The sequence below is a fragment of the Dromaius novaehollandiae genome, chromosome 27 (assembly GCF_036370855.1).
Source record: "Dromaius novaehollandiae isolate bDroNov1 chromosome 27, bDroNov1.hap1, whole genome shotgun sequence".
NCBI classification, from domain to species: Eukaryota; Metazoa; Chordata; class Aves; order Casuariiformes; family Dromaiidae; genus Dromaius; species Dromaius novaehollandiae.
In genome coordinates, this window is record NC_088124.1 from 6,453,928 (window position 1) to 6,466,136 (window position 12,209).

Here is a 12,209-nt window from a genome sequence, read left to right on the forward strand (position 1 = left end):
TTATATCATATTTTCGTGTGCACACTGAATCTATATCACTTCCATTTGCTTTTTCTTCTCTTTTGGAGCGTGGTAAATATATGAGCATATCAGGGGAAAAAGAAAAAAAGGGAAAATGCAATGACCGCAAATTGGGTAAAATTTAGGCACGTGCTATGGAAACAGAACTCTTGTAGCTCTAACCTTAGCTTCTTGATCCTTGTTTCTTCAGACCTGTCCCTTCTTTCTGCTCTTACTATTCCAACTTTTGGTCTCCAGACTCCTCTGACACTGTCACTTCAGTATCAATCTACAACCCGATCTATTCCAGCACTGTCATTTCACTGAGATCTGCAAATACACTTGACCTCCAAAAAACACATGGGCTATATTTTCAAACAAGTCCAAATCATTTAATTAAATTTCATTGAGAATTACGTATCTATCAATCGCCATCAGTGCTATTACTGGACTGATGATGCAAGGCTGGGCAGGGTCGCTGGCGGACATCTGCACTAGTGCCAGCAACAATGACTAAATTAACACGTAAGTTAAATAAATGATGTGACTTAAATGTAAATACTGAAGTGCTAAAACTCAGGCACTTGCTTGAATACCTTGCTTAACTACGGCTGATACAGGCCCATACTCTTCCATCCGTCCCATCAGTATATCTGCATGAGTACACATAAAACATCTCCATGTGTTATGCTTATGGTCTGTAAGGGAACATCCTAAGAATACATTCTTGTTCAAGTTTCATAAGACCCGGGTTATTTTGTTCCCTTATCTCAACTATTTTTGTTCTGGGCTCATAAAGCTGCTAGGCCTGGAGCGCAGCTTGGTCCTATCAGACTCATCTCTGATGGTTGTCCCAGTGGGAGTTAAATACCTTATTGTGCCCTCCAAAGGGCTAGGAGATACAAACCTATTAGTTTGGTCTATTTTCCCCTCTTGCTGTGAAACAGGGTAAGTCCCCCAAAACACCCTTGTCTCTTTCTCAACCAGCCTGTACTGCAGACTTCTGCTATATCTAAACAGTAATGAGACATTACCCTAGTGAAATACCTTCCAGCAAAAGGCTTTAACAGCAGTATTTTAAAAGGAGATGAAAAGTGTCTCCTACAGAATACTGATGACTCATCTTTACTCATGGTATTCCTGCTTCACACAAGCAACACATCACAGGAGGGGTTGGTATAAATTGGGATTAATCCCTTTGAAAACGCTGGAAAGACACTATCAAGGATCAGGCTATGGAACAGTTCGACAGAAAATTGTGAGACTGCTGCTCATGATGGATCAATATTTATACGGAAGAGATACAAACTGATTAGGAAAGACAAGCTGAGCTGCTGCAGTAAGACTGTCTACCAAGCAGAAGACACAAACTGACAAGAGAGGTGAAGCCAGCCACTGCCATAATGAAGATTACAGTATAAAAGCAATACCAATTCAGTTGATGAAGCAGTTTGCCAGAAGAAAAACATCAAGTTTAAAAATCAGAGACCAACTAATGAAAAAGGAGAAGGGAACAGAAGAGAATCAATGGAAAAAAAAAATGAAAACAACAAACCGGCAGCAGCAGGAGTCATTGGTTACCAACCAGACAGGGACAGCTAACTACCTCATTCCCGTGGAATACAAAAAATCCTGTTCTTTGAAAGAGTATTTCCGCCACTTGTAATTGTTCCCACATGGATAACTGCCCTAATTAAATTAAGTTCCTATTTCTAATGAACTCTGGTGAAGAGAGCTAAGTTATGAAACCAATAGTGTTATGGAATAATTGTGAACACAGCTGTAGCAAATGGATTCCTCTAGACAGGGTATGTTGTGAGTGAGCCAGAAAATTTTATATTCAATATATCAATAAAAAGTTACTCATATTTAAGAGAGTCTTCCATCTTCTTTTGGCATACCTTCATTTAAAACATAAATGGTCTGACAGTGGGCACACAATTTTTTGCACAGCTTTAGAATTCTGAACAGTATGTTCACTTCTATATTGTCCAGTGCTATTATTTCAATTGCCCTCTCCCCCTCTTTCACTGGATATGAATTTGCTCCACTGAACACTGAATTTTTGCATATTTTATTATCTCAATGTGCAGCAGAATCCACCACACGAACCCAAGGAAGATTTAAAAGAAAAAAAAAAAAAGGCATTTAAGATAGCAGAGAATGAAGGTTACAAATTGTTTCAATTAAAACCACACAAAACCCTGGATTCCCTGGATTATGTTTTCCACATTTCAGTATTTGTCTATGATGTGCAAACAAACAGCCCTCTAAAGAATCCTGCCCTCAGTAATTTTCCCTTTTCTTAATCCTAATGTACAAAGCCTGGCCTCCTGGGATATTAAGAGAATCTCATAAGGACAATCCAACTTCATATTGATTCTATTTCCCAGATCCATAAAATTTGTTGCCTTAGGAAACACAAGACCATGAAGGAAAAAAAAACAATGCATGATTTAATTTAAATACCATTTCTAGCAAAAGGGAAAAAAAAACACAAGTGGGAAAAAAAGCACAGAGGATGATGCTTGTTTGCTAACATTGTGCTACGTGAAACATGCAATACAAACCGACAAGAGAAGAAGATGATCATTGTTTGAATAACATCAATACAAACACAGATGCATATGAAACTGGCAAGGGAAATGGAAGATCCAAACTCTGAATAACACTGATGAACCAGTAAATATTATTGAGACAGGGAGGGGAAAGGGAGGAACAGCAGAGGTTGGCATGTGAAACCAGGAATAATATTTGCTCCAAACTACCACTGGGCAGTAAATGGGAAAGCCTAATAAGGCCTTCACAGCTTTTTCAGATCCTACCATGTCCTTCCCCCCACTACCACCCCCATCTAAATCATCATTATAGATCACAGTTAACTGGGGTTTCAGGTATTTTCTGCTAATTGTTTAGGTATAGTTAATCCTGCCTTGGAACAGGAGGGTCAGTGCTGCTCGGCCATGGAGCTGAGCTGGTGTTTTCTAATCTCTAAGGAGATCCACCTTATCCTTACAAGTTCAGCGCAATCCTGTTGCACACACAGGGTCCTACACGTACAAGCTAGTACAAGAACAAAATTGGGGAGGAGGAGAAATTAAATGCAGTAATGAATACTCGAACTTATGCTTTTTATTCTGGTATCAATGCAAAAACTGATAGCAATCCCACCCTAGATCTGGGAAGCATTTTTTGTTTATTTTCCAGAAAACTGTTTAAATATCCTTTCCTTTAAGAAGTTTGAGCATGAACATTCAGAATCTCCAGCTTTTTATGTTTTTAGGTGATACACAGCATAGATTTTATTCAGCCTGTTCCATCCTCATTCCTTACCAACAGAACCATCCTAGTTTTTATAAGATTTTTCGGAGGGACTTTTGAATGAGAGTAGGACAGCTAGCTGCCCTCCAGGCCATTGAAGATATCTCCTCCATTGTCTTTTACCCGAGACAGTCAATCACATAAGATACCGCTTATTATTAAGGAGTCAGGTCTTCTCTGAAGGCAGAAAGCTTTAGCCACTAGCTAATGAGATTTGCATTGCTAAACCATTTAAAATAATTAATCTTTCCATGTGAAGACTGAGACAATTCACAAATATAAATGAATACATCCTCAAGTGGTTCCTGTGAGCATGATACTGCTCAGGAAGGGATAGCCAGAGTACAGGAAGGCATAGTAGCTTAGGAGCACAGAAGAGGCTCATGGCAAAGTTAAAAATAGCTTACAGCGCTTCTGAATTACATTCCCATGTTTTAACTCACAACTCCTTCTCAGTGAAGAGCCACATTTGCATGGGACTTTCTATGGATGGAGTCTTCATCTAGTTTTTGATGAAATACTAGAATGCACTGTTCCAATAACATTAGGAGCAGGCTTTGAGTGCTATGCAGCTCCTGAGAGCTTAGCCACAGATAAACAACAAGGAAACATCAAATTGAGGAGAGGCACAGGTCCGCAACACGAACAGCGTGCTGCGAGGCACAGAAGGCACAAAAGCCAAGAGCAGCCAGAGCAGTGGCCAAACTCCCACACTCAGTGGTGCTGCCTATTTTGCAGGATGCAGCATGCAGACACAACCCAGTACCTCCCTCCACACACTCTCAAGTCCAACCCACACATCCCTGCTACAGTATCAGCATTCTCAGGCTCAACAAATCCACATGAGTGGGAAGTTTGCATTAAGGCAATCAGGAGCACATTCATGGAAGGTGCTGGAGTCACATGTGCCACAGCTGAGTGGCTGAAATCTGCAACACAGATTAACTCTTTTAAACAGTATGTAAATATGACAGACACAAGAATTATAACCTAAAGTTTTGGCTGAAACTTTCAAAACAAAACACATTGACATTTGCAAAGGTAACATGACAACACATTGTGCTAAATCAATTACTGATTATCAATATGGCACTTAGTGATGTATAATTAGTATGTAAAAGATATATTTAGCTGTAGATTATACTAGTAATAAGGGCTACACAAGCAATAGCTGTATAATTACATTTTATGAATACAGGAAACCTTTGAGGAATGCTTTGAGATTTAATTGACATTTAACAAGATAACTACAGCAAGTTAATTACAAATTATATGCTAAAAATATGAATTAACTTTAAATAATATTTTAGCTTGCTGCAGTATAACTATCATGGCTTGGTTTTCACCAGTGAAACACCTAAATGAAACAGTTCCTTCAAATAGCATTGTTCTAATTCATTTCCCACAAACTAAAGCCTATATTATCAGCTTCTCATTTTGAATCTGTTTTGGGTAGAAAGAGGCTAAGTTGACCTGTTTAGTGAAAGACTTATTTTTACAGTCCTTTCGTACTTTCTTAAAACAAGATTTCTCCTACATTTCTACCAGCATCCAGAGAAGAGATTTCAATCCTGCTTTGCTTTCAGCTCTGAACCCAGAAGAAAAAATGCAAAGTAAAGCACTGACAAGTATTTAGACTCCCTGCAAGGTGATACATCAGCGATTCTGACAGTGCTAATACAACCAGAAATTTGCAGAATAAAACAACTCTGAACTCCTGGTTCTGATATGGATGTGTGTAATGATATAGAAAATATAAAAGCAGGTTCTCTAGCACAGCTGTATTATTTTTAGATCTAGTAGTGCAAAGATGATGGAAATCTGCCTCAGAGTAAGTTTGCTATAGATTCCCAGGGGAGTCATAGAGCCAATGTACAGGCACAGGCCTTTTTCACCTGCCTCCAGCCACAGTGCATGAATGCTATTTCCGTAGCTAAAGCACCTAGCACCTAAAGTCTTTCTGGGTCACCAGAAAGACCAGAAAGGTAGCAGAGTTCACAAGTCAGGCTCTTCACGATTTTGCACAAGTCCCTTCACATCGACAAATCATTTTGGGTCATCCCCCCCCACACACACCTTCTTTTGCCTAAATCACCTACAGCTTACCTCATCCTCACTGCAAGTCTCTACAGTCCCTCACTATGCGAGATTCTGATCTGGAAGTGTTACTCTGGCTGTAAGGAGAGAGAATTAAGTGATTCAGAAGATCGAACTGACCCCACTACAAAGAGAAAACATTGTAATTTCCACCTCCCTCCTGTCTCTCGCTCAGTATGTCCCAGCCAACTCCAAGGTCTATCTTGCAATTTATTTTTGCTACTATGCCTTTGTTAGCATTCTGGACCAGATACTCCAGATTATGCATACACAGAGCACACATGATTTAGTGCCTCTGCTCTTGAAAATGTTGCTTACTTCAATATATCACAGGAGGAAGTGGAGAAACAAGATGATAAAGCAGTGAGGGACAGGCAGGATGACCTGATCTGCACCTGAGTTTGCAGCTTTGTGCAATTAATGTAAATTAAGAGTTAAAAAAAAAAAAAAAAAAAAGCCAGACACAAGCAGAACATTTCGGGCAGGAGATTCACCATCTTTATTCTTGGTCCAATGTCTGAATCTACATCTGATCAGAAGATAAGAAAAGCTGAAAAAATAAAAAGCAAAGCCAAAAAGTCAGATTGTCCCTAATCTCTCCTCTTATTCCAGGAAGGACAAGAAAGCAAAGTGCCAAAGACTCTTAGAGGGTCATGTTTTTTTTCTGGCTATAACCCTTGCCTAACATTTGCAAAACCAGAGGAGAAGGGGCAAAAGAAATTAGAAAAATGAATCAGAAAAACAGCAAAATTCAGGGAAAGACAGGGTCTGGGCAGAGCTTCCCCTTACAGTGCTCTCATACAGATTCTATATTCTAGTACTACTGATTCACTACAACTTTAACACATATAACCTCAAATTATAAGACTACCATAGTTAGACTGCCATTGTACCATGAGGCAAAGCTTCATCTGAGACTGCAGTTGCTGATATAAGAAGCCACAGCTACTGCTTCAAGCTCACAAACATCCTCTTTTCCTGATACTTCTCCACAGGGAGTATAGCTCCTCTGCACAACACTAGCAGCATCAAGTAAACTATAGGTGCTAGAACACTTACAGCTGTATGGTAATAAATAACCTTAACTCACTTCAAAGAGTTGGGCTAAATATATCCTGTTTTATTCCCTCCTTCTCTAACAATTGTAACTTTATAGTCAACTGAAGATACCCCTGTTAGAGGTAACCAACTCTCTACTCTTCTTGAGCCTGGAGTCCCCCCTCTAGCCTGAACACTATCTGGCCATAGGAACACTATACACCTTCTGTATAATGAGGAAATAGTGTGTTTCTGTTCTAATGAAGCCATATCTCTACAGCCTGAAAACCTGAATGTGAAGAGATGCAGAGCTTCTGCTGAAAGTACTTCCCCCCCATTAGTGCTAACCCTGATCCATAAACTAGATAAACCATAAAAATAATCAAACCATCCTTTTCTACAGTTAATATTAAACCCTCCAGCAAGCAGAAACATGACCCAGATTGCTGTTTTTACCTGCTCCATGGTCTCAGGTGACTGCCTGTTTGCTAGTTTGCTACAGCTGTGTCTTCAGAAAGACTTTATTACTACAGCTCTTCTTAAAGAGGCAGGCAGGTAGGTATAGCTTGTAGCTGAATTTCTTACTGAAAAAAAAAAAAAAAAACATGCTAGATAACTAGGGAGAATGTATCCACTGCTCCTTCCTGAAACTCTCCCCAGTAGTCATGATGGATCCTTTCAGGACAAGCAGCTTCTGTCCTAAGACCCAGGAGGAAGCTTTGGAGGTTTTGATACACTTCTCTGTGAAAATTATCTTAAAGAAGACAAAATAGATGTTTATATGGGTTCCTCTTTTTATTTTTACTTGGACAGTAGATTAGTCTAGATTGATTTTTCTGCATGAGTGGGAGAGGCCTAAGGTTAAAAGATAAAAGGGTAGATTCCTTTTAAAATGTAATTTAGACTTTTTTGGTATTTGCTCTAATACCAGCACAAAATCACTTCAATCTTCCAGGAGCACCTGAGACCCATTGTACAGCTGCATGCATGTAGAAAAGATCTCCTGTGGCAAATGGAACAGCTGAGGGCTGCAATGCTTTCAATACCTGCTATATGCAGTATATCTTTTGCCTGGAGACTCTGAGCTCATGGTCTTTAAATATCAGCCAAACAGGAGAGAGTAGGGAAAAAAAGTTTTGTTGAGGAGCTCTGGCTTTGGTTTATTTATTTAATTTTGCTGTAGTCACAGTAGGTTTAAAATTTCAAGTCTTGAGCATGCATCTTTAAAAAAATTGATCAGAACCACAGAGATGCCTGTTCAATCCCATGAAGGTCAAGTTTGTGCTGAAAGATCATTTAGTCATCGTTAGGTTTCAAAATTGCTCAGCGATCCAGGCTATAAAGATGCAAAACAAGAGGCAACTGACTCCGTCCTTTCTTATTACCCAAACTAAGCTGTGAACCATCAGGGCTCTCTCCTAAATCCATGTTTTTATAAAGTATGTATTGTGTCCTCCAAACTCTTTTACTTCAGCTTCTGATCAGTGGAGCTCATGGAGGCTTGAAAACAGAGGACAATATGGAGCTGCCCAGTGCTCCAGGCCTATCACCTGAGGAAATCCCTCCCCAGCTACAGTGACCCTGCAGGAACAATGCAAACCACTCATCACACAGAGTGGGCATAGGGCCAGATCCTAGGCTATTCAGAGAAAAAAAAGGCAAGGCCTACAATTATGCAGAGGATTTCAGATTATAAAGCTGCTGCTAATAATAACAATAAATAAGGGGTGAAAGAGGATTGTATTATAAAAGCGCCATGGAAATTTAAGTTAAATTCAGCTTCAGGTTGAGCTCAAGTTTAAGGACTTTCTTATCCTAACTTCTCCATGTCTTTCTTGTGACACTTCTATCCAGAGAACAGAGGATCAGAGTTCCTCACTCTGAGCAAATATTAGTTAGCTACTGGGATTTTTCATTTTGTTAAGGAAAACAAAACATTTTTGTACAACATGTTACAGTGGGCTGGGCTGGGTAGGAATGGCTGGTTATTCACCAAGAATAATTGAGCTGATATATTTCAGCATTTTTCTTTGAATAAATTATTTGCAAATAAACATTTTCATTATTCGACCATCTCTGATGTTCCATTAGCATTCAGTGAATTATTTATTCAGCAGCTTTTCCCATCAATCACTGAATAAATTATTCGCAAATAAATTATTCTACCAGCTTTTGCTTTAAAGATGTCCCTTTGAGAACAATAGCATCCCAGAATAGCAAACAGGCAAAGGGAGCAATTTAAAAGGCCTGATTCTCATCTCAGTTGTCCCGGTATAAATCTGAAGGATTATCATGGAAACTCATGGCCTTTTTCTGTAATTTACACCTGTATAAATCAGCTCAGATTATGGTACAGAGTGCTCCAAATTACTGAGGCCAGCACAAAAATTCTCTGTGCCCTCAGAACCAAGTCTTTGCCTATATCTTAATAGGCAGTTTAGTTTTCCAACCCACAAAATTGAGCTGGATTCAAGTGACCTGTAATCAAACTGACAACTCAGCTCTCGTAACTGTTCAGGGAGAGATGGGTATCGTAGCACTATCCCAGGTATCTCTTTCTCTTTCCTAGCCAGCCAGTCAGCTCTGTTACTTTATCTTTTATGCATAATACATTCAAATCTAGTCAGTACACCAAGCCACAGCGCAAGTCTTGTTTGTGTCTGGGCCAAGGAGGATGAAAGCCTGTTAGAAATAAATGAAGGCTACATTTATGCCAATTTTAAGGAATAATTGAGGTGCAGCGCAGGGGAATTTGCTGAACTCCTGTCCTTCTAACAAGAAAGAGCTTCTTTCGTTAAGCAGCACAAAAAGTCACCCTCATTAAATCAAGCCATCTTTATCAAAACCACATGGAGGATTTATCATCTCATCCATATGCTGGTGCCTTTCAGAGAGATGGGGGGGAAAAAAAGTGGGGGGAGAGAGAGCAAAGAGCCCTCATTTCAAGAGGGCTAATTATCAAAGCACCATGATCCTCGTGTTGATATCAATCATGGCAATATGCGCATGGTTGTGCCAATGTTTTAATAACACAAACCCTACCTGGGTTGCCTGGTACTATCGCTACAATAAATAATTGCTAATTTGCACAAAATGAACAAATCAGACCCAGTGTAATTGTATGAAGGAGGACAACCAAACAATAACATTAAAATCTATAATTGAGTTAATATCAGACGCTCTTCCCCCTGTGAACCTTCCTTCATCCTCAGAGTAATTGTATAATGACATTTATGTGTAATAGACTTGTGACATTATAAATGACACTTATGTCAGGATTGTCAGGCTGTGACAGCCTCAGAGACAGCTCCAGTGAGAAATTAATCACTTCTGAGGCTTGAAAGTTGCTCATTTATCGCTGCCAAATAAGATTTTGCGACAACAAGATCGTGCGCTGAAATGGAAGCTCCCATCCACCTCACCCTGCGCGATGCATTTTACCCCCGGAGAAAACCCTGCTCGGGGCCGCGCAGCCACGGCCTCGCGCACTGACAGCGGCGCTCCGCACGGCTAAGGGAAGGCGGCAGCTGCCGGGCGCCTCCTCTAACAACGCCCGATTGTGTTCAGACCCTCTTCCCCGCTCCGGGAGCAGCCTGGGCGCCCGCCCGGCGCCCGCCGGCCTCCCTCTCACCGCGGGCGCCGCCTGCCCGCGCCGCGACCGTTAGCGCGACCGTTACCCCGCCGCGACCGTTAGCCCGCCCCGACCGTTACTGCGACCGTTAGCCCGCCCCGACCGTTAGCGCGCCGCGACCGTTACTGCGACCGTTACCCCGCCGCGACCGTTACCGCGGCCCCGCGCGGCCACAGCGGTCCCCCGGGGCCCGGCGCCGCGGGCGCGGCCCCGAGGTTTCCCCCAGGAGCAGCGGCGGGACAGCCCCGGCCCCGCGGCCTGGCTCTTCCCCTCGCGGCGCCAACATCCTCTCAGGTGCTGACCCTCCCCCCCCCCGCCGCCTCCCCTCAGGGACGGCCCTGCTCCCCCCGCGTCCCCTCAGGGGCGGCCCGGCCCCCCCCCCGGCGACTCCTGACCTGGCCCGGGACCCGGCGGACGCCTCACAGCCGTGGCCCGGCCCCAGGCTGGCGCGGGGCCGCCCTCGCTGAGGGGGGAGCCCGGCCTGAGGCCCCGGGGCGCATCGCCACGCCAGGGCTGAGGCCAGCTCGCAGGTGGGCGGCGGGGAGGCCGCGGCCAGGCCCTGTGGAGCTGCTTCCCGGCGGAGGCCGAGGCCCTCCCGGCTCCCCGGCCTGACCTGGGACCTGCCCCGTCCCCACGGCGGTGCCGGTGGCCACCGGCCTCTCTCACCGCGGGCGCCGGCCCTGAGCCTGCCGCGCTCATTCGTGCTCCCGGCTGGCGCTTGGCCCTGCTGGTCGCCACACAGGTGCCCGAGGACCCGGTCTCCGGGCCGACCCCGGCAGGGCCCTGCAGCGGCGGCCTGGCCCTCACACGGAGCTGTCACTGGTGAGGGGGAAGAAAGCCCCTGCCGCTGATAAATACAGAAGGCTGTGTGAGATGAAAGGTCTTTCCTGTGTCACGGGCAGGGAATGATAAATGAAGAGCAAGAATAGATGATACGATACTGCCAGTGTTGATCCCTGGACTTTCAGCACTTCTTGCAGCGGGAGCTACCTGCAGCAGGGCTGCGTGGAGTCTCGCTACCCAGCAGCTCCAGTAGGAGGCAGAACCAGAAGATCGCCTCGCCCAGGGACTTCTCTTGGCGGTGGGGCTCAGAAGCTGCCTGAGACTCTTAGCAGAGGCTTCATCACTGAGCTACAGTTTTCAAGAAGCAGCAGTCCTCATCCCAGACATGCACCCTCAGTTAAGTCACTTGGACTTACTCTGAACACTGGAACTGCTACTCTGTGCTGAAGCAGTAAGAACGTGACGCTTACATGACCCCCAAAAAGAACACAGATCAAATTCTTGTCTGTCGGCCTTTGTATCTGTGAGACCTGACCACAGCATGTGGCTTGGTACCTGCAAATGCAAGCAATGCACAATAGGGTTTCATTGCAAGGGCTCCTACTCTGTGAGAGTAAAAGGACCTGGCGCAAAAGAAGCTCATGAGAAAAACAAATGGTTGATCTGACCAAACGATTCTCCTCTGTCGTCGCTCGAGCCTGGTAAAGTCCACATGCATGAAGCTCACTCTCGCTGGCAGTGCTGGAGATGCTTCACGGTTTGGCTGTCCAGGGACAACGCCACTGCGACCAACCCAAGTGCTGCCTGGAGGTGCCACAGGCCCTCAGACTGGATTTGAATACGAGAACTGAAGCATGCAACTTCCAGTGCAAAGGTAATTGTTCTCCTAACTTCCTCATAGCTCTGTAAAAATCCCACCCTAAATGATGTAATGGATGCAATCAGCAGAAATCAAAAGTTTTGAGTTTTTCTCCTCTGGCCCAAAGGAAAAGGTTTGTGCAGAACTAACTGACTCTTGCCTTTCATAATTTAAATTTGTAAGCATACTAGTTATTTTATCCCTCCCATAACTGCAAGCTTATTTTTGTAAAATATATTCAGCTGATGCAAAGGAAGTTTCAGATGTTAGTGATACTTTATATATCAGCATTTTGGGGTGTGCACGTTCAACAAGGTTTACTGGACTTCAGTTAGGGATGAACACATAGGTTCAGGTCAAAGTTAGAAAAAGATTGTTTTACCCAGTATTTGATGTGATTTGAAACTGGAGTGCCCCCCCCCCTCTTTTTGTCAAGACTTTGCTCTTCTGGTCTGTTTTTTTCTGGTGAGGACTTCTCAG

At 43.5% G+C, this 12,209-nt stretch overlaps 1 long non-coding RNA gene across 19 annotated transcripts in view; it reads right to left on the reverse strand.

Annotated features, from left to right (window-relative positions):
• LOC112990275 (uncharacterized) overlaps nt 1-12,209 on the reverse strand; it is a 262,631-nt gene that overhangs the window by 225,693 nt on the left and 24,729 nt on the right. The window contains exons 6-7 of one of the 19 annotated variants that reach the window (XR_010385329.1): nt 6,913-7,040; nt 5,428-5,495 (exon numbers count right to left, since the gene is read on the reverse strand). The exons of the other annotated variants lie outside the window; for them this stretch is intronic. This is a non-coding gene — a long non-coding RNA (uncharacterized LOC112990275). The remainder of the gene's footprint in view (nt 1-5,427; nt 5,496-6,912; nt 7,041-12,209) is intronic. 19 annotated transcript variants of the gene reach the window in all.